This window comes from Melospiza melodia, chromosome 8 (genome assembly GCF_035770615.1).
Source record: "Melospiza melodia melodia isolate bMelMel2 chromosome 8, bMelMel2.pri, whole genome shotgun sequence".
NCBI lineage: Eukaryota > Metazoa > Chordata > Aves > Passeriformes > Passerellidae > Melospiza > Melospiza melodia.
This window is the reverse complement of record NC_086201.1, coordinates 17,186,276-17,211,663: the sequence shown is the minus strand read 5'-3', so window position 1 is coordinate 17,211,663 and position 25,388 is coordinate 17,186,276. Positions and strand designations below refer to the sequence as shown.

The 25,388-nt window shown below is 35.5% G+C and overlaps 1 protein-coding gene and 1 long non-coding RNA gene across 4 annotated transcripts in view; one reads left to right on the top strand and one right to left on the bottom strand.

Annotated features, from left to right (window-relative positions):
• Positions 1 to 25,388, top strand: part of KCNH7 (potassium voltage-gated channel subfamily H member 7) — a 207,170-nt gene that overhangs the window by 57,823 nt on the left and 123,959 nt on the right. The gene's annotated exons all lie outside the window — the stretch shown is intronic.
• On the bottom strand, positions 5,787 to 22,553 carry LOC134421288 (uncharacterized). The gene is made up of 3 exons (XR_010028558.1): positions 22,415 to 22,553; positions 17,414 to 17,594; positions 5,787 to 5,834 (listed from the first exon to the last, which is right to left on the bottom strand). It is a non-coding gene; the product is annotated as an uncharacterized LOC134421288 (long non-coding RNA).

Below are 25,388 nucleotides of genomic sequence, written 5' to 3'. Positions count from 1 at the left end.
TACATTCTCTTAATTAGGGAGAGTTTAGTCTTTCATATAAATCAGAAAGAAAGCATACTCATATTCACCTCATTTGAAGATTTTACAAGGAAACAAGAAAAGGTTGCCAGTATACACAGTGAGTTTCATACCTGGTTAACATTTTGCTTTCTGAAACTAGTCTTAGATTACAATATCTCATACACAAAGGGATCCCAGGAGTTTGCAATTAGGACAAGAAAGATACACATCTAATTTATATTCCTGAAGCTTGGGAAGAATAAAATAGCAATATTGCTGTATATAATGCAATCAAGAAGAAACTGTGTAAGATTCATCCCTGGTATTGGCATAGTACAAAATCTGAGAATGTGGGGCAAAATGCAGTCAAAAACTCTTTCTGCTGCAGTCTCCCAAAAATACAAACACTAAAGGGCAGTTGACAATGAAAATTTCCTGTAAAATAAAGAATAAGAAGACATTTGGGAAAAAAAGTCTATTTTCTTTGTTTTTCAATTTATTCTCCACATGAGATTTTAATAGTTTTTTACCAGCATAACACTTAAGAATTACATTAAAGTCAAATCACTTCATTTTCACTGCTTTTATCCTCTGTGCAGACACATTCAATATTGTCCCCATATGAAAGGTGAGGAAATAAGACTAAAGGGTGAATATGCACATAGTTAAAGACCTCATATATTAAAAGGACTAGCCCTGCATTTCATCCCAAGCATTTTTTATATTCCTTCATAAAAATCTGTGTCTCTGGCTTTTGAACAGCTCTGAACATCTAGCTCTTGTCAGGTGATAAAATGAGCTAAGAGTTTTATAAGAAGCTTGGTTTTACTCTGGACACTGTTCAAGACACTGTGGGAGGTTTGATTTCAGCAATTGATCCAATCTCATGAAAGGAACCCACTGCAGTGATAAGAAGCTGCCATCACTGATTGCAGAAATTTAACCACAAGATAATCTGCCTAATTTTCTATAATAACTTAGAGCCAGAGACAAAACTACTTTCTGCTGTAAATATGATTTATGCAATAAAATACTGAACCTTCTCATCAACACCTAAAGAACTTGCCAGGAGGAAAAGAGAGAAATATCACACATAGATTTTTAATGCTATAAAATATTACTTTTACAAAGAAGAATGAAGTACAGTAAAAAACTTCAAGTTATTCATCATCATGCATATTCTTAATATTATTATTAGCAGGGCTAGAGTGCCCTGCTATCATCTGACCATGATAGTTCATGGTAAGAGAGAGCTCTAATCTACATAATTTTACAATAAGATTTCTATTTGTCAAGCTACTGTTTCAATTCAACTGTATCTTGCTTCTGGCTAAGCTGTTATATGACCAGTTATTGATGAAATGATGCATCGAGAAAGATTAAAATTACAGGAGCAGTATAAGACAGAAATATCTTAATGATACTGAACCTAAATACATGTTTACAGCCTAAGCTGTAACTTGACATTAAGGACCATTTTGTTCATTTGGTTTTTTTAAGGTAATACCAGTATAAAGTTTGAGAGATGAAGGTTGAGAGCTTTCTTTAATTGTTGCTTTGAAAATGGAAAACATAGGAGGAACACAGCATTCTATTTAAACTGGTAACATTACTGCTTTTTTCAGTCAAGTCACTATCAAAATGTTTGGTTTACTTTTAGAATAGACTTTAGGGAAAGAGAAGTGTTTCAAATATGCACCACCCTTTAGGATTCAAAACTTCTGTTTTGTAGCAGCAGAAAATACTATTTTTTATAACATACTTATTTAATTATTTTCCACAAATACCTGAAGATTCTTTCACCTTTTTCTCTAGTAAGCATCTTTTGTATTCCCGTTCAGTCAGTATAATATTCAAAGATGCACACATTATCACTGAATGAGGCACTTCTGTAATTAGGAGCAGGGTCACTATTTTAGTGTGGTTCTCTGCCCACACTTTTTTACCTTGCTAAATGAGCAAATGAGTGCATACCCCTAATAAAATCACAGCTGGATATATGCTTACCCATATTACAATTTAATTTGTACCCTAATTTCCATACTTCAACAATTTTTTTTACTAGTTACTATATTTGCTATTTTCCTATTTATGCATAAATTTATTCTGTCAATGTCTTTCAGATTCTGAAGACATCAGTAGCTATTACTATTTTCAGAATCTTTTAAAAATTAATAACATTTTATTTCAAACTGAAAATTCAAAATTGTTGTTTTATTATAATGCTTCAAGTCAGAATCTTCCAGTTATCTGCCAGTTTCTCACTCCTGTCCCAGTAAGACTGAAATCTTACCAGACATCCTTAGATTTTTCATTAGAGTGTTTGTATAAACTCATTTTCACTTTGTATGCCCAGGAAATTAGGATAATGAGCAAGGTGTCTCTTGTGCATTATCATTTCATGCAGACTGTGTTTTTGTAACAATATAAGTTTACAGTCATCTTCCTTGCCAAGGCTAACTTAAAAACATGAAACTCATTAAACTCTATTACAAGCTAAGACTACCTTCAGTTTTTCTGGTACACTCAGTCTGCAAATAAAGAATGACAGCGCTGTCTGAATCTCTTTACGTTGGTTTCCCATTTCTAGAGTTCAAATGTGATCTCCTACATTTAGAGTTTCTTGGGAGTGTTTATCTCTTCCATTTTTTCTCTCAGGTTATTTTCTTCAGCTTGGATTCATTTCTGATAATATGTGCTATTCAATTATAAGGTTGCACCGAAGAGAGCAAAAGGCTGAAGCAGCTCTGATTGCTTCATCTTTCTATGGTCTCTGCAGTGTTCTTTCTGAGTCTGCCTGAGTGTTAAATCACTTGCACCTGAATCACTTTCACCATAACATGTAGAAGACATTTGCCTATGTTCCTGTACCATCTACTTTTGTGCTGCCAAGATCACTAGAAAAGTTGAACTCATGGAGCTGCACTCCATAACTTGAACAAGACTCAGTCAGATGAGGTTCATGGGACATGTTGTCTGTGTTTCCTTTGTCAATGTACTTGTAAAAAGAAGGGAAAGTTCTCAGCTGTAGGATTAAGAAAAGATCCTAAGTCAGTAAAAATGGACTTTGGCTACAGCTAATATGAATTCTTAAAAGCATCCTACAAAATTTCCCATGAGGAGTCAGATCCTAAAGAGTCAGTGGGCTGTTAGATACACTGGAGATTTGCAGGGTTAATTAGAAAAGAGAAATAATAAACAAATCCCAAACTCATTATATAAGATCTGAGAAACTGAACTGAGCACATCTTGAAGGTTGAGGAACAAAAAAAAGGACAAAAAACCTATTTTGCATTTGAACACTATCTATTCCAGGGCGTGAAGTGAATCACATACCCAATCTATCTACCTATCACCAGCTAACAGATAGGGCATCACAGATTTGGGATTGTTCAGTATGCTCTTCCTGTTCTCAAATATAAGAAACTAAGTCAATAATTACTCTGCCTCTGTGTATTTTTTTTTCTTTCACAGCAGACTGAATCCATGTAGCTGCAATGCTATCAGTCCTACCATTAAACCCTTAATCTCTCTCTGCTCATGTTGTTTCATGCAATGCCAAAGAGATCAGCCCTGCAACCAGTGTGTAGGTACAGACTTCTTGTTAGGGCCCAGGCCTTGGCTCTTTCCCTCTTTTTTCTGGCTGAGCTGTACTCATTTGGCAGCTGTCAAAGTCCTCAGCAGTCTCAGCCAAGAAAAGCTGGACTGGCACATTTCAAGATACTCATGGTATCTCTAAGGAATATTTTGCAGACTAACAAGTAGGATTTGATTTTTTCCAAACACGACTGTCTTACAAGTGGTAGATACCATTGTCATCAAAAAACCTCTTATTTTCCATTTCTCAAGGCAGCTGTGTAGTAAGTCAACACTGGTCTTCACTCAGCAGAAACCTGGACTCAGAGTCTGGAAGAAACTAAGGAAATTTACAAGGCGAGAACAGAGTGGCAAAAGAGTAACCCTCCTTCCCTTTCATCTAGTTTTTTTTAGAAGTTTGAACGTGTGCCGAAGCCAACAAACAAGCTATGATGCTTGGATAATGTTTTATCTGATTTGTGGGAAGGCTGTATTGAAAGATATTTTGTCTTTGTCAATATTCTGTAAATGTTAGAAAAGTTTTGGTCAAAACATCTGTCCAGCTCTACCAGCAATATGTGATCTATTCATGCCCTTGTACTCAAAGCAGTGAGCACACCATGAAGAACTTTGGTGTGACTAATCCCAGGCACCAGTACGTGCTGGGGTCTGATCAGCTTGAAAATGGCCCTGTGGAGAAGGGCCCTGAGGAAGAACAAGCTGAAAATGAGTCAGTAATGCATCCTCACAGCAAAAAAGTCCACCTGCATTAGGAAAAACATTTGCTGACAGGTCAAGGTGGGTGATCCTTTCCCTCCACTCAGTGTTGGTGAGACAAATTTGGAGTGCTGTCTCTAAGTTCTGGGCTCCCCAGTAAAAGGAAGATAGCAGCTAACTGGTGCCAGTCCAGCAATGGCTCAGAGCTAATTAAGGGACTGCAGTAACTAACATACAAGGAGGGGCTGAGAAAGTTGACTGCTTAGCCTGCAAGAGAGAAGGCTTGGGTGTGTCATAGAGAGGTGGTAAAGTTACCCAAGACTCTCAGATCCCTGGAGATACTGAAAATGTACCTGGACACAGTTGCTGGAAACCTGCTTTAGCTGACCCAGCTGGAGCAGAGGACTTGGCTTAAATGCCCTCGTGAGTTTCCTTCCAACCTCAACAATTCTGTGACTCAGCAAAGCACGAGGTCTCTTCCAAGGCACCTGTCACTGGGTAATTCTATTTGTACCAGAATCTAAAGGGCAGTGTGAGCTTCAAGGAGCTCTCACGAGGCAGCTTTGTTCCTCTATTGTTCTGCCTAGCTCCAGCATGACTCCAGACTTGATAAGAAGGCTAAGCATGATCCATAGGTGATGGACGAACACCTCTTGAGACATGTAATTGTCATCTGCTGCTTTGGCAAGTGTTTGACTCGTCACCAAGACTTTACCTAAAATACTGTTATCTAATTTATGGGTCCAGTTGTTAGATTAGAAACACCTACTTTACTGAAGTGTCAATGAAAATATTATTTTTATCTCTTCTTAGTATTTTAAATACAGAAATTTTAATTTTATATAAATGCTGTGCTAGAGAAAAACAAAGATAATTTCTTCAAAAACTGAAAGGTGAACTTTACTAGAACATGGAAATTATTTTCTTTTCCTCCCTATCTAGCTGTAGAAATTTTCCCATTAGTCATTCCATTTTCTAATAGAGATTTAAAGAAATAATACTTATATCCAAGCAGATAACATGCATTCTGAAGTAGATAAAAATGCAATTAAAGAATTTTTTTGGAAAGTAGAGGCATAGATTAGGAAAAAATTAAGAGGACAAATAAGAAATCAGAACTGATTATTATTTGCAGTGTCTACACCAGGGTATTTTAACTGATTACAACAGTGTTAATTTTTTTATTTTCACTGTTACAAGTCAAGAATCAACACACTGGCCTGAAGAATAAGATACCATAGTTGAAAATATCTTTTCTCTATAAGCCACAATAAGTGGAAATACACTGTCATCAGTTCTAGTCAAACAGAAAACAAAGTGATCTCTTTTAGTTAGTCCTGGGCAAATGATATGCAAATAATTCATTACTCCAGCAATCCCTGTCCAAAACCACTATTTGGTGTTTTGACAGATTCTAAGACAAACTTCAGTATGTTCTTTTGGTCTAAAGATTTCTTACCAATGACAATTGTCTGTATTCAGGACCACAGACCCATAGATGTATCAGTCTGTCTTTCCACAGCTTGTCATTTGTATGACTACTGGGGAAAAAAAATTAAAAATCATCATTTGAAAGCATTTTAATACAACTTGGATTTTTATTTTAAAGTTGCAGAATAGATCACACAACATCTATTGTGATGATCTATTGACCCCACAGCAAACGTTTGTAACTGTCACCGGAAACAGAGCATTCCTAGGAAACACCACAATGAAATCTCAAGATTCAGAGCTATTTAAACCTCAAAACTCTGCACACGTTATCAGTGTTTCAGTGGTGAAACTTCAGTGAATGTAAAAATGAAATCAGCAGGAAAAACAAACACAGAAATTAAACCATTAAATTATAACAGCTTGACACCCTCCATGAGAAAGACAAGGAGGGCTGATTCTTCTACCTGATTCAAAATCTATTATCACACTCTTCAGATAAATAAAAGGCTGTTACAAAGAGAAATACAGAAGTAGTCTAATATGTAATAGAAGATACAATAGGAGTAAGGAAGAATTAAGTCACACATTAAAAAAAAAAAAAATAAACAACAAAAACCAACCAACCAGAAAAAAATACCCAAACCTCTAAAAACACAGTTAGTGATAGATTACTCTGTGAAAGAAATTCTTTGTGAGACTGTAAATTCCTCATCTCTGGTGCATCTCAAAAACAACTGTACAAACAATTGTCAGGAATTATTTGATACATGTGATTCTGACCTCATCAGGGAGCTTGACTAGACAAGCTCTTACATACCCTTAGACTGTACTTTTCTGAATAACATATGAAAACAGGGACAAAAATATTTACATAATGTCTGCTGGTTTAGTGTATAGGCCCACATACAAATAAGGTAAGTTTTTAAAAATACTTTTTCTCCTACTAGAAACAGCTGGAATTTGGTAGAATATGGGATAAGCAATGAACCTTCTGAAAATCTGAAGCCAATTTATTGGACTTGAGACCTCGAAAAATACGATTACTAGAGACTAAGTCCATTTCAATGGAGGGTGATTCAATTTCCAGCATTAATCCTTACCAACATGAAGCTTAAACCTAAAAGGATCTTAGCACTGCTTATAAGGGTAGCATAAGTGATTTTAATTTCATAGGGTATGATTCCCAGCAATGTGTCTTAAATAATTACAGGGGAAATCTCTGGGCGCTCATGGTTTGAAGCAAGTCACTGTCATTTCAGTGGAGGAACAAATCAGAAATTATCAGCTTCCAAAACCAAATTGAATTAATTAGAAAAATGACACTGAACTCCAAACTACGCTAAATTCCTACTCAGTAATTAGCAGACAGGGACACATCGGGGTGGGGGGGAGGAAGGGGGAAGAGTATGTAAGTTCACTTTAAAATTAAAAGAATGAGGTTGATTTCTCGTAGTAGGCCAGTAATCTAGGGTACTGAAGATTTAGTGTCACAGGGGGGCCTTAAGTGCTTATCTGAGCCTACAAATATTTGAAGTTCTTCTGTCATGGGCTTTTGCCATAATGACTTGCTCAATAATAGATAAAGCTTCTAATTAAGACTGAAGACCCATTCATTAGAGTGTTTCTAAAACTTTTAACAACTAGTGAAGTACTAAGAATGAAATCCAGTCTCCTGTATACTTCTACAGTATAGCAGTGACAAAACTCTCAAAGATTTCAGCATGACTGACATTGAAACGTTGCTCCCTAAATACTTCTTGATTCTACTCTTCATTTGATATCAGTGTTTCTCATAACGAGAAAACTGTTCCAGTTAAGAGACATGGCAGGCAGTGAGAAGGAACTTGCTGGTGGTACACTGTGGTCTGCAACCCTCCTGGAGCCCATCTTGGATTATGTCTCAGTAAAAAATGGAAGAGAGACACATCCAGTTTACTGCCTGGAAGTCAAAGATGCTTGACTTGAAAAAGATTCCTGACATTCATTCTTGAATGATCAGCTTAGCTAAGTGAGACAAGCCTGACCAAGCATATTCTGAAAGAACAGGTTTTATTCATCTGGTCTGGGTTTCCCTGCTGTATTGCAGTTTCTTACACATGTAAAGAAAGTCAGCACATTTTAAAATAGAAATTAGAAACAAATATTGGAAAAAGAAAGTGCTGTCACATGAAGTGTATGAGTTTGATAACCAGCATTTCACTTGGTTTTCATATGGGTATATATGGTTTTATTTGCCAACTATCTTCAAGGTTTTTCTTCCAGTACAAGCCTTTTGGATAAATTCAAGAGTAAATTTGAACACTTTATTCTTTACAAAGAGATGAATTTTGAGCCTGAAAATAATATTACCATGTGCACTAGCTAGTAAATTGAATATTTTTATAGATGGTTTTAATATATTTATGAAATAGATGGGGTTTCTGCTGAGTAAACAGAAATCCCAAATCCTGTTAAAAATAACTTCATGGCATTTAAAAGCAAATTTTATATTAAAGCTACTGCACTGGATTATTATTTACAGAAATTCACTGAGTGATTTGTACTCCAAAAATTAACTTTGTTCAAACTCTGATATACATGAGTGATTATCAGAGATGCAAATATTTTGATGAGATTTTCTTTCAGTGGCTTTGTCCAGTGAAAGTAGGTATAATACCTCAGTACACAAATGATAGGGTTCATGTATCTTAGAAAAAAAAATGTACTAATAGATGATCACACAAAGTTCTAAATCTCTTAAGCAGTTTCCTCAGCTTAAAGAGAGCAACAGATCTTTGAGCATTTTGACAAGGAAACCCACCATCCTGAAAGAGAGGAACAGATTTGTTTGAATTTATACAACCCATAAAAAATGAAACCTGCTTAGATGAGCAGAAGTTTAATTTTATTTTCTTCCCCAAAGTCTTTGACAGAATTAAAAAAGAAGCAGACTTTCAAATGTTAGGAAAAAAATGAAAGCAACAGTTATCTTTTTTTATGCTTAAATATTTCAGATACAGCCAGGAAACAGATTTCTCTAGCTTAAAAAGAGAAGCTGGAATGATTTGCTTACTCTGTCACTCAGATACACAAAGACACACCAACATTTAAAAGAGCCAGAGTTTGCGTTTAATGTTTTACATTCCCTAACCAATTTTTTAATTTCTTAATTCTGCCACAAGTAAATACCTCCTAACTCTCTGAAGCAGAATCTGACTGGACTGATGGAGGTACAAGAGTAAAATCTATTTCACACATGCTCTTTTTAATCTCTCAGTACCCACGACTACATCCACAAAACCCAGAACAGCTACTGTAGTGTAAGAGCCCCTTTGTGTCTCAACCATACAGCCCTGACTGAAGATGCTCAGCAACTTCTTCAGTTCACCAGTGAAGTGATTCTGTGCCTTTCTTACCACTGTGTGAAGGCAATTCCAGAAGCTTCAGAGAGGAGCTAGGCTAGGGGTCTGCTTGCTTTATCATTTTGGAAAGCACCCAACTCAACCCAAGGGACAAAGGAAACTTCAGTCCTCTCTGGCCCATGGGGTTTACTGGCTGGGAGTTTATTCCTATGGTTTTCTGGTGCACTTATACAAGAGCCAGGCATTTTAGGAACTTAAGGTAGGTTACCCTGATTTTACTGTTGGCAAAGCACTCAGACACAGTAGGTTTGAAAGCACAACCCACTCAAACATGCTATTATTAGAACCAGGTGGGAAATAATTTTCCCAATCTGGGAACACTTTTGAAATTAAGAAAAGAAAAACTCTTTCTACTGTTAATTGGGACTAAAAGCCAAATGTCAACAAAATCTGCAAATTGGAAATCAGTGGAAATCAATTGATATACGATTTGGCTAATTACAAACCATTAAGAGTTTGCGATGAAAAGTAATCAAATTTGGAAAAAGCATTCAGAAGATACACCTATGGTAGAAAATACACTAGGAGAAAGTAATGGGTGAAAACATTGCCCTTAAAATTATACTTATTAATAATTACCATGAAGGATAAATATATTAGTGAAGACCATCTACATTTCTTGAGGGCATCAAACTCATAGAGTTCTCATTTCCTCTTCCCTTTAATTTTATATGCTTGCTCACAAAAATCAGTCATGAAATTAGACTCCCAACATGGTGCAGATTTGAGTTCAGAAAGAGCAACAGCAGAATCTTTGGTATTTTGAACTCCAATTCCTTGATAAAGCCCCTGAACTAACAGGTTGAGACTGTATAGGTTTGTATGCCTGCTTTTCAGCTTCAAAGAGAGGTACAATATAATAAAAAGCCTGTGAGAGACTGGAAAGAAATGTCACCTTCAAAATATGTTTGTAAATGCAGGAAAGTGAAGAATTTCACTTCACAGAATCAGATATCATGTTAATCCCATAGTATAGGTATTTCCCCATAAGCTTCAGTTTCTGTGTTAGGCAGCCTTGAAAATTTGAGTAAAAAAGCCATACAAATAAAACAACTTCCATTAAAAAAAAAAAAAAAAACAACCAAGTTCCGAAAGCTGTCAAACAAAAACTCAGTATGGCTGTCTAGATGCATTTCATGATTATTTCTTTGGCTATACAATGTCACACGCTGAATGCAAGGTGAGATTCACCTGTGACACTGGAGCAAAAACTTAACTCAATATATTATAGTCACCTATAGTAGTGGTAAAACTGAACTCTCACTTCATGCACTTCCACGTAATAGAAAAAAAAAAAAAACAGATGCTCTAAAACTCAAGGTTTGTAGTTTCTGCAGTTTCTATGTTGTTCTTCCAGTATCCCACAGATATTTATGAGAGGTATATTCAACAACAATGTGTTTAGCCAGGCAACAGAGTTCCATTGTCAAGACAGGATGGCCTTATGGCAGAAATTGTAACTTGCTTTCAAGTCTGGTGATGTGTTTTCCAGTTCTATGATGAATCTTGTTTACATTTCTCTAGCTCTTTGTAATTCCACTGGAAGAACAGCACAGCAGGATACCCTAACTCAGCTTTCAGTGGTGCTAGGATTGACAAGGTGTGTGTTCCAGTTTTAACTTGATTTTTTGCCCTGAGAATGTGGTTATGATGCCAAGAATAGAGTTAGAGCAAACAAGTTGAAATCAAGAGTGAAATTACCCCCATAAATTCAAAGGTAGGTATTTCTTAAACCAGCCGAAATAAAACATGCTGCCTCATTTTTGGTACTATTTCTTTTCTTTTGTGTTCAGGAAAGGAAAACAGATAGATTTAGTATACTATCAGGGTGAGAAATCTTCTTTTTAAAATCATTCTGAACATTTCACCATTAGACATTTTGAAGATGACAGTTTCACAACAGCAGATGATAAGCAACAGATATTCTTCAGCATAATTCTTTTAAAAACTGATAGCTGTAAATATATCTGAGAAAAGACAAGTGAATCCAATGTATAAGAAATATCATCATTTCTTTCATTGCATCTTAAAATATTTTCTAGGCAGCTATCTCCTTGCCTTGAAAATTATACGCTGTTTTAAGCAAAATATTCTGGCTTTATATGCAGCAACTCTAACATGGTTCTTTACTGTATTTTGCTAACATCCTGGGTTTTATATTCTGCAATAATCAATCATTCCCTGCTAGAGAGAAACGTGCTATTTCTAACGTTTTATTTTTAACAGCATGTTTCATAATAGATCACATTCAATTCCATTTGTGAGCTCTCCAAAGCCCAAAATAGCAGTAAAAGATGGACAGTTTCTGGGTAAGAAAAATATTTTGGCTGAGGATATTTACAACTTGGAAATATTTAATCCTTAATAAAATAAAGGTTAGCTGCTGTGAAGCTGATAATTAGAGCTAAAAACCACTGAGGCTGCCTAAGTAATTCTGGTATGTAGGTATGGAAGTTCCATCTATGTTTTGATAAATCTTGTTCTGTTCTCCAAATGCTGACTTGAACCAGGAGGCTAGGGCTGAGAGCATGAAAAGCTATTTTTAGCCCTCATTCCCTGTGTGAGGATCTAAATGTGCTGCACAGACCCCTGTGAATGGTGCTTATAAAGCATTTGCATAGAGACAATCATGAAAAAAGCCAGAAGTATGTGTCGAACACAGAAGTACACATATGGTTCTTAAATTGGCCTAAGTAGCTTAGATGGTCACAGCAATGACCTAAATTACACCAAATGTTTTGTGAGAATAAGCAGAGAGGATGTTATACTGAGATTGCTGCAAGTTCAGCAACAGGAGAGGCCACACTCAGAGTTTCTATAATAATACTAGAGAGATGATTCAATGTACCTTGGCTGTCTAAGAGTCAGTGACCCTTTGATCTGTTTGGTCATGCTGTATTTTAATATATTTCATCACAAAATAAAGAATCAAGCAATTAACTGCTCAGACTTTAGAGTCAATTTCAAATCTTCATACTTGGCTTGGGCTCATAAATCTACTTCAGGTTTTCAAAAAGGCTCACTCCGTCTGGGAACTGAATATTTTTGAAAGCTGATCAGTTAATCTGGCAATAAAAGTGAGTTGAACAGAGTTTTATTGATAAATTAAATTATTTATAATTATACAATAAAATATATATAATTATATTAATATAAATTAAATATACTTATTACTGATTGAATCTGAAAAAGAAAAGTGAAAGCATGTGGGGAAAATTATATCTAAAAAAATGGTAGTCTAGAGGTATATAATATTCAAAGTAAGTGTCCTTCCACCAGAACATTATCATAGAAAAGGTGGCTAATTACATAGAAATGCTGAAATTAATCTGTTGATCCAGAATAGTAGTAACTTGGAAAAATAAAGAGGATGATAACATTAATCCTCTCTTAGAACTGAAGAACAATTACACCCTGTACAAACTCTCCAAAAAATAAAATAAGCATGTGTCGGCTGGAAGCAGGTAGAATTTTAAGAATCTGTAGTTCAGCCCTACCAGAAAACAAAAGAAATTTACAGTGTGTCTAGATTTAAAGAGAAAAAATGGTCATTTTAAATATAGTTATAATGCATAATTAGACACTTTTTTTTTTACTTTCTCTGATGCTTTCTTAAGGATGCTTGATGGGATTTGAGCCTATTTTCATTGGCTAGCCTACAGCAATCCTTTGGAGACTTGTGTAACAGAGCCTAGGAAGAATATTTGAAAATCTGATCTCCCATAGTTATAGTCAAGGAGATTAATTTTCTGTTACTCTTATTTGCAGCTCCTTTAAATGCCTGTTTGGGCATGTATTTTCCTACTGCTTAACACCTCTGAAGTGCTTTGTTTGCTTGGCAGGCTGATCAGATATTTTATGCAAGTACTTCAGCAGAGTAAAGCAAACTGTTTTCCCTACAGCTGTCTGATAGATTTGCCAATGGCAAAGTGTCATGTTATTAGCAATTATTTCCATGTTATCATAACATCTCTAAAGCATTTAGCAAGCCACTGTCTTCATTTAAATTTTTAAATGAAGCATGTAACTGAGGATTTTAGATGCATGAGTGTTTGATAAAGGTTTTGGGCATTTACTGCAGTCTTAGAAGTGCTTCTATGTTTTTTATGAGACTGTATAGATCTAGAAAATTATTTTGCAAAAGTCAACATTTGAGCACTTTAATTAAACAGAAAAGCTAGACTTTGTATTTCCCTCTGACAAAGTTAAAAAAGGATGCCCATGCAAACTGTACATATCAAACCAGGAAAGACTTCCAGAGCAAAGAGTGGGCCTATTTATGCTGTATGTGAGTTGTGGCATATGATGATCAGCCAAAAGCTCAGTGGACTCTAAAAACTAGAATATTTCAATTAAAGGGTGTTAAAATGAGCCAGTACAGACTCTCTCATCCTTTCTGCTATGATGACAATGGAATTTAAGGCTTTTCTAGGAAGGACTTGGAATAATACCTGCTCCTTTTTACCCCTCTGAACATTATGGCAGACAGATTAGAAGAAATCATCACTTGGATCATTTTCTCAGTGATGCAAGTGAAATTACACAGTAAGTTTACCATATGTTGAGAAGGCTCTACATTGACTTTCTCTGGTTTCAAATACATTGCACCACTGCAGGAACACACAACAGGTCCATTTGAAAGTCAAGTTGATGTAGATTTGATTGAGTATGAATGTGTGTTTATGGCAAGATTTCCTTGCAGGAAAACACATTGGCCTCACCTGACTCACAGCCTCTACTTCCAGTATTTTGATAATAGTGACTATACAGAATATGTGGCCTTTTCATAACAAATGTATAATTTTTTCTTACATTTCCATGACTCTATGTCTGTTTCACAATTTCTTTTAGGCTTGTTTCAGACAATGTAATGAACTTTATTTTGATTTTTTGCTGATATTTTCTTTCCAATGACCATAGTTAACTGTCTTCTAACTTCATAGCATGATATAAAAGACAAAAAACTTCTCCATAATTAAAAAAACTCCAATTTTTCTTGACATGAGCGTACTATAAATCTATAAATAATATGAATATAATATAAATTTAGCACATTAAATTTCATAGATTACATAAACATTCTTTGTAATGTAGCATTGCTGGAGAGAGGACATCAAATATAATTAGTTGATCTGTTTCCTTCTTAATTGATAACCTTGGTCATAGGAAATTAATTTAATAGAGCTACTTCTGGAATGAATCCAGGACTCCACATAATGCCAGGATTGCAGACCTCTATTCCAGTGAGTTCTCTCTACTTCCTGGTGTTATCCTGTGTGGTATGTGTTAACATATCAATAGTTTAAAGATCTAAAAAAATCTTTGTACTGACTTCCCCATTCTGGACCATCTGTTGTCCTCAAATCACATACGCAGTTTACTTTTCCCTCCAGCTCTACATTTGTTTCTACAGTCAGCTCGAGCAACAAATTCAGAAGCAAGGTATAGGGTGCATATACCTAAATAGAATTAATTCAACAAAAATAAGATATGATTGCCAATGATACAAAGAGAATTCTCAGCCAGAATGAAAATCATTCTTCAATTCCTTTGTCCAGTGCATCAACTTAATTTCAGATACAAAGTGTTGACTGTGCTGTATTTGAAACTAAATTGATGCACTGACTGAGTCACAACATGACTCCTCCTTTTTTCCTCTCTTTTCTTTATGCTATATAATGCTATTAACATAGACTTAGAGAAAATACTTTTAAGCTCTTTAAAGATTTATTACAAGCCATGCATCAGAATCGTGCTTATACTCCCCCAACCCCACAGTATACACAATGGCAGTGCTTTGGTAAAAGCACAGTCATTTTACACTTTGTAACCTTTTCTCAGTTTAGAAAACAGATTAATAAGTAAAGAAAAGAGGAAAAGAGCAGACACAGCAGTTTCCTCTTTCACTCATTTGCTGCCATTACTATGTCAGATTCTTTATTTTTCAAGACTGCAGTTTACCAGCAAGGTGAAATGCTAAATTGCTCAAACCATGAGAAATAATCAGAAAGAACTACATTCATCTTAGAGCACTGAATCAATTTGTAGTAGAAAGTCAGAAAAAGGTGCAATCTGTTCCCTCTCCAATGTAAATAATGTGTCTTTTATCTCAATTATATTGCTAAGAGAAAGGCTAAGTTCTGCTGGAGACTTCCACACCATCAGTTATCTGCCACTTTCCTGGGATCAAGAAGACAAAATTGTAAACACATCTTATTCTTGTATTATTCGAAGAGTAAAGTTATCTTCATGGTTTGATATGTAGCAATAATCCCACATTGAAGTATATCTTTAGTGCTACCAAAGTTTCTGTGAGATAAATGTATTTTCTTTTATATGGCAAGCATTTATATATATGTGGTGGTATAATGTTACTAGTAAGAAGCTTGGTTATTTCTAAGGCTCCACTTTGAAAGTGACAAAAGAGAAGTCCAGCAATCCACTTGACAATCAAGCAATGGTTTTTTCCAGTTTAGTTCACCCAAACTGTGAAAATAAATTTGCTAGGAAAGAAAGCAGTTGTATGGCGAACTTAGGATATGATTATCTTCAAAGTGAAGAGAAAAAAATTGCATCAATTGAAGAAGAAATTCTGATTCAAAATGTAAACAAGAGACCACAGATATCGCGTACCACCTACAGCATGTGAAACTAGTTGTAACCAAGATTGTCTGATAAAAGCTGTTTCTATTCCGTGACCTATCTCCAAAAAAAAAAAAAAAAAAAGTTAAAAGTACCCATCTAAACAGCTCAGGTCCCCAGTTTTTAATTTGACTCCTGTAGGAGGAAAACAGCACTGATTTAAAAGGAAGCAAAAAGAGATTCTCTGAGAAAAGTGTATCAAATCAGAAAAATACAAAGCAAATTTCTTATAGCAACAACCTTGCTTTTTTGCTGCTAGGGTGGTTTTGAAGGCAAGGAACTTTTCCTGGGTGTTTTTTTGTTTGTTTTTGATAGATTTGCCTTATGATAAGCAAATCAGTTTCTGGACTCCAGCTCTGCCTTTATCTCACTACTCAAGACTTCCCAGCAGGGAAACTGAGCTTCTGTAAAGTAGAAATTGAACATAAATCTATAAAGTGGTGGGGCAAAACACTCAAAACTAAAGACAAACACTCAAAATTAAAGCCTTTTTTCCCCCCACTCTAGCAAATTTGCATTTGTTTACAACCTAGTTTAAATCAGTCTGATTAAATAAGAACATAGCAATGACTCAGATGAGCATAACCTACATAACCTTGACTGGAACACTAACATTGTTATTTTTACCGCTGAAGAATCAACTGCAAAAATTTGACAAATTAAAACTTTAGCTAAAGCTATATGCCTCTTAGTGTTAATGAAGACTACCATTCCTATTTCTTCTTACTAAAGTGCCTCTATTATCTCATGAGTATACATCAATTAACTATAAGGATGTAATTCAGAATAAAATCTTCTTGACAGTGAGTGTAATCCTGCCTTAATATCAATTCTCCTCTAAGTTAAAGCTATTTCCTGTCCTGGACTTGCCACTGTGTAAACAATCCTAATCAATACCAAAAGAAATCTTAGCCAGAGAGGTCAACCTGCCACAGAAATAAACCACAGCACTAATTACTGCTAATAATGATGTTCATTTAAATGTTTTATTTCCAGACAACCTTGAAAATAATCTGATCCATAATTAATCTAGAAAAACAGTTGCTTATATCACAAAAACATTATTTATTTGTAAATTCTATCATCAGAAAAAATTATAAACTGAATTTTTTTTTAATGTTGATGGAAGCGGGATACCCTTCCCTTTGTATCAAGATAAATGTCAAGAAGATCTGCAAGTGAAATACTGCATCACTGCACTGCAGTTCTCCTTAACTCCTAATAGTCAAGCTGCTGATGTCACCATACATCATAAAACATATTCTTTAAACATTAATTCTTAACTAGAAAGCTTCAAAGCATTTTAGACAGTAGTCATGGCCTAGTATTTGTAGTGTGCAGGTAGGGCATCACACTGATATTACTCCTGATGGTTTGAAAAGGAGATTTTTTTGGTTTCTTTGTTCAGTGTCAAGGTACAGCTTGGATGCTAAACACAGCTAATCTTTAAGGCCATCCAAATTACAGATGAACTCTGCAGTTTCAACTGGTACATCTACAGTGAAAAAGGGGGGTGAATCAGAAGTGTTTCATTCAACCTGCCTAACCATAAGAATTATTCCCACATATGGTGCCTCTATCCCTCTTGATTTCATTCCTTTAAGTAAAATTTATGTGGAGAGTAAGAGCTCTTGTTCACTTACCTAGTTTCAGTGTCCATGATTAGTATTTGAAGAAAGTTTTGCCCAGCCTCTGGAAAGCATACTGTCATTACATATAACTGCTGGCTATGTCTTCCTTACTTCTTACAGTGGATTATGTTGATGCCACTCTTTTCCAAGCAGCTGTATTCACTTGGTTTCCTCAGGTAGCCTTTTTTTCTCTCTAGCAGTAAAGGGACAGGAGAATATCAGCTTCAAGATATTGCAGATCATCTGCTTAACATATTCAATGTGCATTAGTGTAGCTGGTGAAAATAGGGAGCAAGTAGGTACCTCCTGGAGTAAACAAATTCAGTAATGGCATCCTGTTTGGTGTTAGAGCCAAAGAAGCATTGACACAAATGAGCAAAGGAACTTTTTTTTTTTTAATCTAATAATATAACCATTAGTTTCACTAAGGGACAATCAACTCTTGAATTGTCCATAATCTCCAGAGACTAATATGCAAGTTTTTCAGTATTTCACAGCTGTATTCTGCCCTCAGAGTATGTGGGCAGCTCTATTCAATTACAAAGGATGCAGATGAAGGGTATGATATGTCCTGAAGTGATGACAATTTGATGATTATTGTATGTGATTTGAAACTCTACCCATACCACTGAACTCACATTTTTTTTATAAGGCCTATTTTAATATGGTTATAGAAACCTTTGTCTCCTTTCACCCAAGGCAGAAAGGAGCATGTAAGCCTAAAAGCAGTATTTTCCTTTTTCCACCAAAATGAGAGAAAAAACATAAGAAAAAAAAACCAGACATGTCTACTCTGTCCTCTGTTTTCTATTAAGGCCTTGGTTTGAGATATTGAGCCTTCAGTTTAATAAATCAGGAAATAAATAGCCTGATGTGATCCTTTTCAGCCTTAAAAGATCCTTATGAAGGTCGTTAATTTTTCACAAAAAATATTTTTTCAGTAGTATATTTTGAGTTCAATTGGGAAGGATTCACAAATAAATTTGCAGAAACTCTTCTTTTGAGAAAGGAGAGAAACATTCCTCCATGTTCCTCCAAATCTGAAAGTCTCAGTTTCATCTTTGAAGCCAAATGTTTGGTTCCTCCAGTTAGCATCAGCATTTCATTTCAAATTTCACATTGTTTTAACTTTAAGACATTAAATAACTCCAAAATATTTTCTTAGATTCAATAACAATTTATGTTTCATCATTAAGACAATCTTTTTCTTTTTGACTCTTCAATATTTGTTGTGATTGGATTCCCCTTTTTCTCAAAATTTCTACAAAGAGTCAGTATTTATCCATAAGATCCTAAAAGGGGAACGTTCTAAAAAGCTATTTGGTTTGTTGTTTGCAAACCTACCTTCTCAGGGTGTTTTTTTTAAAAACATCTATATTGCTAATCATATTAAATAATTCCTAACCTTAAATACTCTCTTCTGGGTTGAAAAATAAATTTTCATTTGCCCAAGGTTTTAGTTGTTGTCACCATATATTCAGCAAGAGAACCCCATATCAAAAAAAAAAAAACCCAAGATACACCATGTCAATGAAATATGACTGTCTCTGCTCAGTGATGCTGACTTTCAATTTAAAATGTACTTTCTAGTCATAGAGAGCTTAATTGTTCTCACCATGCATGGAAAACATTTACTGCCTATTCTGTCTAATCAGTGGTTTAAAGAAGGACATGCTCATGTCCGCTATATGAGGCAATAATTCCTGTCTGAATATTTTAATAGGATATAGAAAAATTGAAACATCATGCAAAACAATAAATTGACAATTCCCTTCAAAATAAAATGTAATCTAAACTAAATCAGAAGCTATAGCTGATTTCCTGGCATGAATAGAGCGGTCTTCTTTAAAAATAAAACAAAACACAACAAAGTAACTGTAAATTTCAATCTCATCAGCACACAGCTATCTAATTAATTTCTTTCTTTAAATTATGAGGTAAATTCTGTATAACTGGACTCTTGTAGTTTTGTAAAGAAAAAGTTTGCACTAGAAATAGAAAAGCTAGATATTAAAGAGGGAAATATTGATATATTGCATTTCATTGGGAAACTTCAAAAACACCTATGACTGAAAAGTAACATTAGGCTGCATACAAAAATAGTTCTTGACCTGTTTTTAATTTCTTTCTAAAAATCTTACTTCTTACTTTACAGCAAACTTCTGACTTAATTACAAATTCTGTGTCTTTTTATGTATGACATTTAGTCATGTTACACCCAACAAACATGAGATTTTTGGATGCATATAAACAAAAAAAATAGAGCAGATAGTGCAATTCAAGTATTTTTTGCTAAACTTCATGATAAACTGGTTTTGTTTACCTCACCAAAATTGCACATAGTATTGAAGCCTAAAAACTTCCATCTTCCCTTTGGGAAAGAAGTAGCATTCATAGGTAATCAGTATTTTTTATGAAAATTCACCATTCAATGAAGGGTTTACCAGGAAAATTACATAAAATAGTAAACCTCTATGGGCTTATGTAGGAAGTGTTGAAAGGAGAGCCCTCTTCTTCACATATTTACAAACTCAAGGCCAAGAACTTGCCAGCTTCGAATATTTTCTAAACAAACTAGCAGCTTGGGATCTTCCATTTTTTCAATGTCCAATTTTAGAAACTTATGGGCTCATGGAATCCCACAGTAGTAAGTACTTGTCTCAGGAAAATCCTTTGCTGAGATACTCATAATTGCACATGCTTATAAGAATTAGTTGTTTATAAATGTTAAGTGATAAATTATAAAACATTCCCCAGTAAAAACCAGATGTTTGGGTGTGAATGCTCATTCTTTTCTTCTCAAATCACAGGTTTTTTTGTATGCATATACAAACCACTATCCAGTGGTTATTAAATATCATTAAGAATATAGAGAATCAGGAATTCTAAATCTCAAATAACACAGGAAAGTATTGGGATGACTGAGGATTTTTTTTTTTTTATTTAGCTTGGCTTTAGCAGCTGAAGTACTCTCGTATTTTTTTTCAGGTCTTTCCTTCCTGCATATGTTTGCATAACTATAGGAAAATTGTCAGTTGTTTCATTGACAATTTTCTGTTTAACTGCAGAACAGAAAATTGCTTGGGCTTATTTCACTTTATTTGCTTGAGCATTGATTTAACATTATTTTCTGGTCCCTAGCATCTGTTTTGATTTTCTTTAATGCAGAAAATATTCCTGTTTCTACATGTCTTCCTTTGTTCAGTGGGTTCTCTGACAGATATGTATCATAATGGTCTTTTCATATTCTTCAAATTTATATTCTGGAAATTGGTCTTTTCATAGCCTTCAAGATTTTCCAAGCTGTGCCAATAATTTGCCACTTAACAGTGGGAGTGCAGTAACTGATCTTTCATTGTTCTCCTGTAAAGGAATTACTTTTGATAGTCAAATCTGCCTTTAAGTTATCGGCAACTAAAGTTGTGATATGCATTCAGAGACATGGGGATAAAGAATTGCAGAATAAATGAGAGTTAAATTCCAGATTAATGAATCATTCAGAAACAATACGTCATTCCCAAATAATCAGCAATCGTCCCTGTCAAAACAGAACTTTGCCAGACTTTTCATCTGGCATGCTGTTAAAAGGAGACAGAAATCTTACAGTCTAATTTTCTAGTTCTTTTGAAAACTTCTCATTTTACAAAGAGAAAATAAGTCATTAACAATTTTCTAATCCATAAGTGCTTGGACAAGTAGAAATGAAAGTAGAAACTGAGTACGTTGCTTTATTACAGCAAACACCAAGTACTTCAGGAAGCTGCTAAGTAGACACTCCTGTTTTCCCTTGGTGCATACATTGTTTGATGTAACAGCAGACCATTCCTGCAGTCACCTTCTTTATAAACTGAAGCCAATTGCATTAAAAGTACACTTAACATTATTTTGGTTTGTATCATCTTTTTTTTCTTCAATAGGTAACTTAGCCTATGAAGCTCAGAATTCAGTTTTCCCATAAGCAGTTAAGTTTAACCAAGAGGCTGAAAATAACCATTTTTAAAGCAAAAATATTTCCGCAAAGAGTGTACAGGCTAGCTCAATTATAAGTCATGTTCCTTGAGCAGTTACTATGTTTTCTTTAACATGAGTGCTCTGTTTACTCAACTTTCTCCTAGAGTGGCTTGATAACACAATTCTCATTTTCCTTCAGTAAAAGTACAGAAAAGAACACACACATTTCTTCTAAGACAGACTCAGAGAAGCATGGTTGGAGGCTAAATCCAGAACAGAACTCATTTGATGAATGACTACCTTTCATTGCTAAATCACATCAACATACTAACAATGCATAACATAACAATGATGAAATGGGAGAAGAAGCAGGATAATTCACATCCAGCCAAACCAGCTAAAATTTTCCCATTGACTTCAGATGTGACTATGGTCATGAAATACTGATGCTTATGATTTTCCAGCCAATAGAAGAGATGTGAGATAAAGACAACCTTCTAGCACCCCAAAATAATCTTACAATGAGCAGTGTTATTGAGAAAATTGAATAGTGGATGTAAATTTATGAATGGTAGGTAGGATTGTATTATTAAATATAAGCCTTTACCTGCTTGGCAAATAGAGATTTGATTTTTGCAGTTAAAGATATAAGACCAGAGATGTCTGCCACATTTATTAATCACAACTTAAAGATCATTTTATCAATTCATTATAGCACTCATGTCAGAAAGCTTCAACATGTTCCCAGCTCGTTTCATGATAAAAATAGGAAACTATCTAAAGATTACACTGGAGTTCTTCAAAAAGAGAAAGTGTCATGGTTTAACCCCAGCTGACAACTCTGCACCATACAGCTGCTCGCTCTCTCTCCTCAGCAGCAGGATAGGGAGAAGAGAACTGGAAGGGTAAAAGGGAGAAAACTATTGGGTTAAGATATGAATAGATAAATAACTGAAATAAAATAATAGTAAAAACAATAATAAAGAGAAATGAGAAGGAAAGTAACAAAGAAAAAGAAATAAAACTCAGGAAAGGCAAGTCATGCAAATGAGAATTTCTCACCACCATCCAACTGGTGCCCAGCCTGTCCCTGAGGAGCTGCCCCCTGGAAAAACTGCCCCCTTTATTGCTGAGCCTGCTGCCACGTGGTCTCAAACACCCCTATGATCAGTTGGGATCAGCTGTAGCAGATATGTCTCCTGCCAGTTCCTTGGGCACACCCAGCCTCCTCACTGGTAGGGCAACCTAAGGCACAGAAAAGGCCTGGATGCTCTGTAAACCCTGCTTGGTAATAACAAAAAAATCCCTGCACTGTTAACACAGTTTCCAGCACAAATCCAAAGCACAGCACTGCACTAGCTACTACGGAGAAAAGCTGAGACAGTCCCAACTGAAGTATTTGATTAATGCTACAATAGAGGGCAAGCCTAAAATGGAAGTCCCATCCCTGTTACTTCCAGCTGAAAAGATCCTCAGTGTGACTGGTGAGGTTCTGCAAATGTAGCTCTCCATCTGTCACCACTCACATTTTTTAGCAACTACACAGATAACTCAAAAGGTTTTACAGTTGCAGGATTTCCCACTCTTTTATATGAACTTTCAACCCCTTAGCCCGCAAAGCCCAAACAAAGTAGAATCCTGCAGGACAAGAGCAAACGTGTGAGCAGAATTTTCACAGCATAGGTCTCAGTTGAGATAGCGTCCATACAGAGTATCATCAAACGATTTCAGAAAGTTGCAATCCAAACAGAGTAACACCATACCACATCAGAAGGCTTCAGGCACCTCCCTTTTTGCTCTTTAGCCCAGCCTTTTATACCCCCATGTGTGTCCTCTCTACCTTTTTGTGATTGGTTCCGTGCATCTTGGCACTCCCTGGCTCATTACCTTCCATATTGGTCACCTGCTTTTCAGAGCTGGAGCCCATTAGGGATGAGGCTTGGCTGCAGCCCCACTCCCAATTACTACAAACTGTGTACCTGCACAGGACTGTGTTCAGTTCCTCATCCCAACTCAATCTATGCCTAGTTCTAATTGACATAGCTGGTTCCACTGGTTTCTACTAGTTTCAGTCAATCATTTTTTTAAGGAGAGAGGGAGAGGAAAGAAAGGTCACCAAGGAAATTTATCCATTGACATAAGCATATGATCAGTTTGTCAGAGAAGGAACAGCAAACTGGACATTTCTTTTCCCATCTATGGCTTTTTTCCTAGATTGCCTGTTAAATCTCTATTCCCAAATAGCAACAGTCTCAGTAGTATTAGTGACCTTTGGCAACAGCCTTTCTGTCTTTTGGGACTACATCGATTTTTTTTCCCCCCCTCTGGCTTCCATATAGCAATTTGGCATCTTATTGACCCAGATCTACAAAGTGGCCAGTATCACTAACAGCAAGGGACTTTGAGAGGTTTTTTTAGTACAACAAATTAGAACATGAGCTGGCACAGGCTGCAGTGAAAAAGCATTGATAGTACTCTAGATTCAGACTGCTCTAGTCGACTGACAGCCGTGTCTGGCAGATGTGGCATTGGCTGGTTCTTTTCAAGATTAGTTTGTTAGCCACACAGAGTACTTGGTAGCCACAGACATTACTTGGCTTGCTGGTCTTCCAGAGTGTGTCTAGGCCCCAGAGGCTTCAGCTTCAGTTTTCAAAATTCCAAGTGGGTAAAGGTTTATGTGCTTGTGGAATGCATTAAGATATTAACATATTAAGAATACAGAAATTATGAGAACCCTCTCAACTTCTCTTGTTTTCTTTTAATTCCTAGGGATTTATTGTGTAGACAATGGGCCTAGTACATACTTTATATTTTTCAGGGTTTTGTTTTTAATAAAGGTTAATGCATATTCCATTTCCCAGTAGAATACAATAATCTTTTCAGCAGTAAATGTTTGGAATCCTTGAATGGATTTATTCTCATAGTGAAATTATACTATATTCCTATTTAAACTCTGTGCAATGTATTGGCTTACTAAAGGATTGAAATGGATTGCTTTGAACTACATTCTGTGGAGGATAGTCTGCAGCTATCCAGCCTAGTTGATTTTAATCCTACTCAACACTTTTACTCAGTAATTACAAATTAGGTTGGTCTAAAACTGAATGGTTCTATTGCCTTCTAAGGACCCACACTGATGCTTCCCAGGAGAATACTCTTCCTAGAGTACTGTCTGAAAGTCCTCTTATTATTCTGGAAATCAAATAATATGGGGAAATCAAAGCTGTTTTGTAGACTATTTATGAGAAAATTTTCTACGTTTTTAGCTTTATGGTGTTGTAAAGAAGAGCATGGTTCATGTGCAAATCACGGCCTTGAGATTAGGTTCTCACTGTAAGCAATGAGTTCAATCCCAAAGCAACCCTTCTCTCTTTCACAGCTGTTTTTCTTTGTAGTTATATCAGATATACAGTTATCTCTCTCTATATTCAAACAAGTGTACTACAACAAAAACCCACAAAAAGAACCAAAACCTGAAAATTAAGAAACAGAATGACAACCTTTGATGAGAAAATAACTTAGAACAAAGTGAGCTGTCTTTGAAAGTAGTGAGTTATCCCAGCTAAAAATGCGTAGGTTTATATACTTCAGTTGAGAATAGATTTTTAGTCAGTACAAGGCTCAGACTTTGTGTATGGACCCAGATAAAGAAAAACAGAAATTAAAGGATGTAGGTTCTGCATATTACACAGAAAATATCTGAAAGTTTTATGTTTGTGTGTTTATGTTTATTCTCCTTTCAATTAGGCAGATAAATTGCTAGAACACCCACTACCAGAGACTGATTTATTTTTAAAACCCCCAATTTTACACTCTTTACTCAGTTTCAATTTTTCCAGATGTCTGCCTGAGGGTTTAAGAATTTGCTACTCCCTGCTATCCATTTTGCAACTCTTTTTTATATGTTTAATACAGTTTTTTATTTCTTTGACATCAGTTCATTCCTGAAAAGCATAAGCATCTGACACAGAATTTTAGTGAGGTACTCCAGGAAATCCCCTTGGCACAAAAGGGATATAATACCTCTTACTTCCAA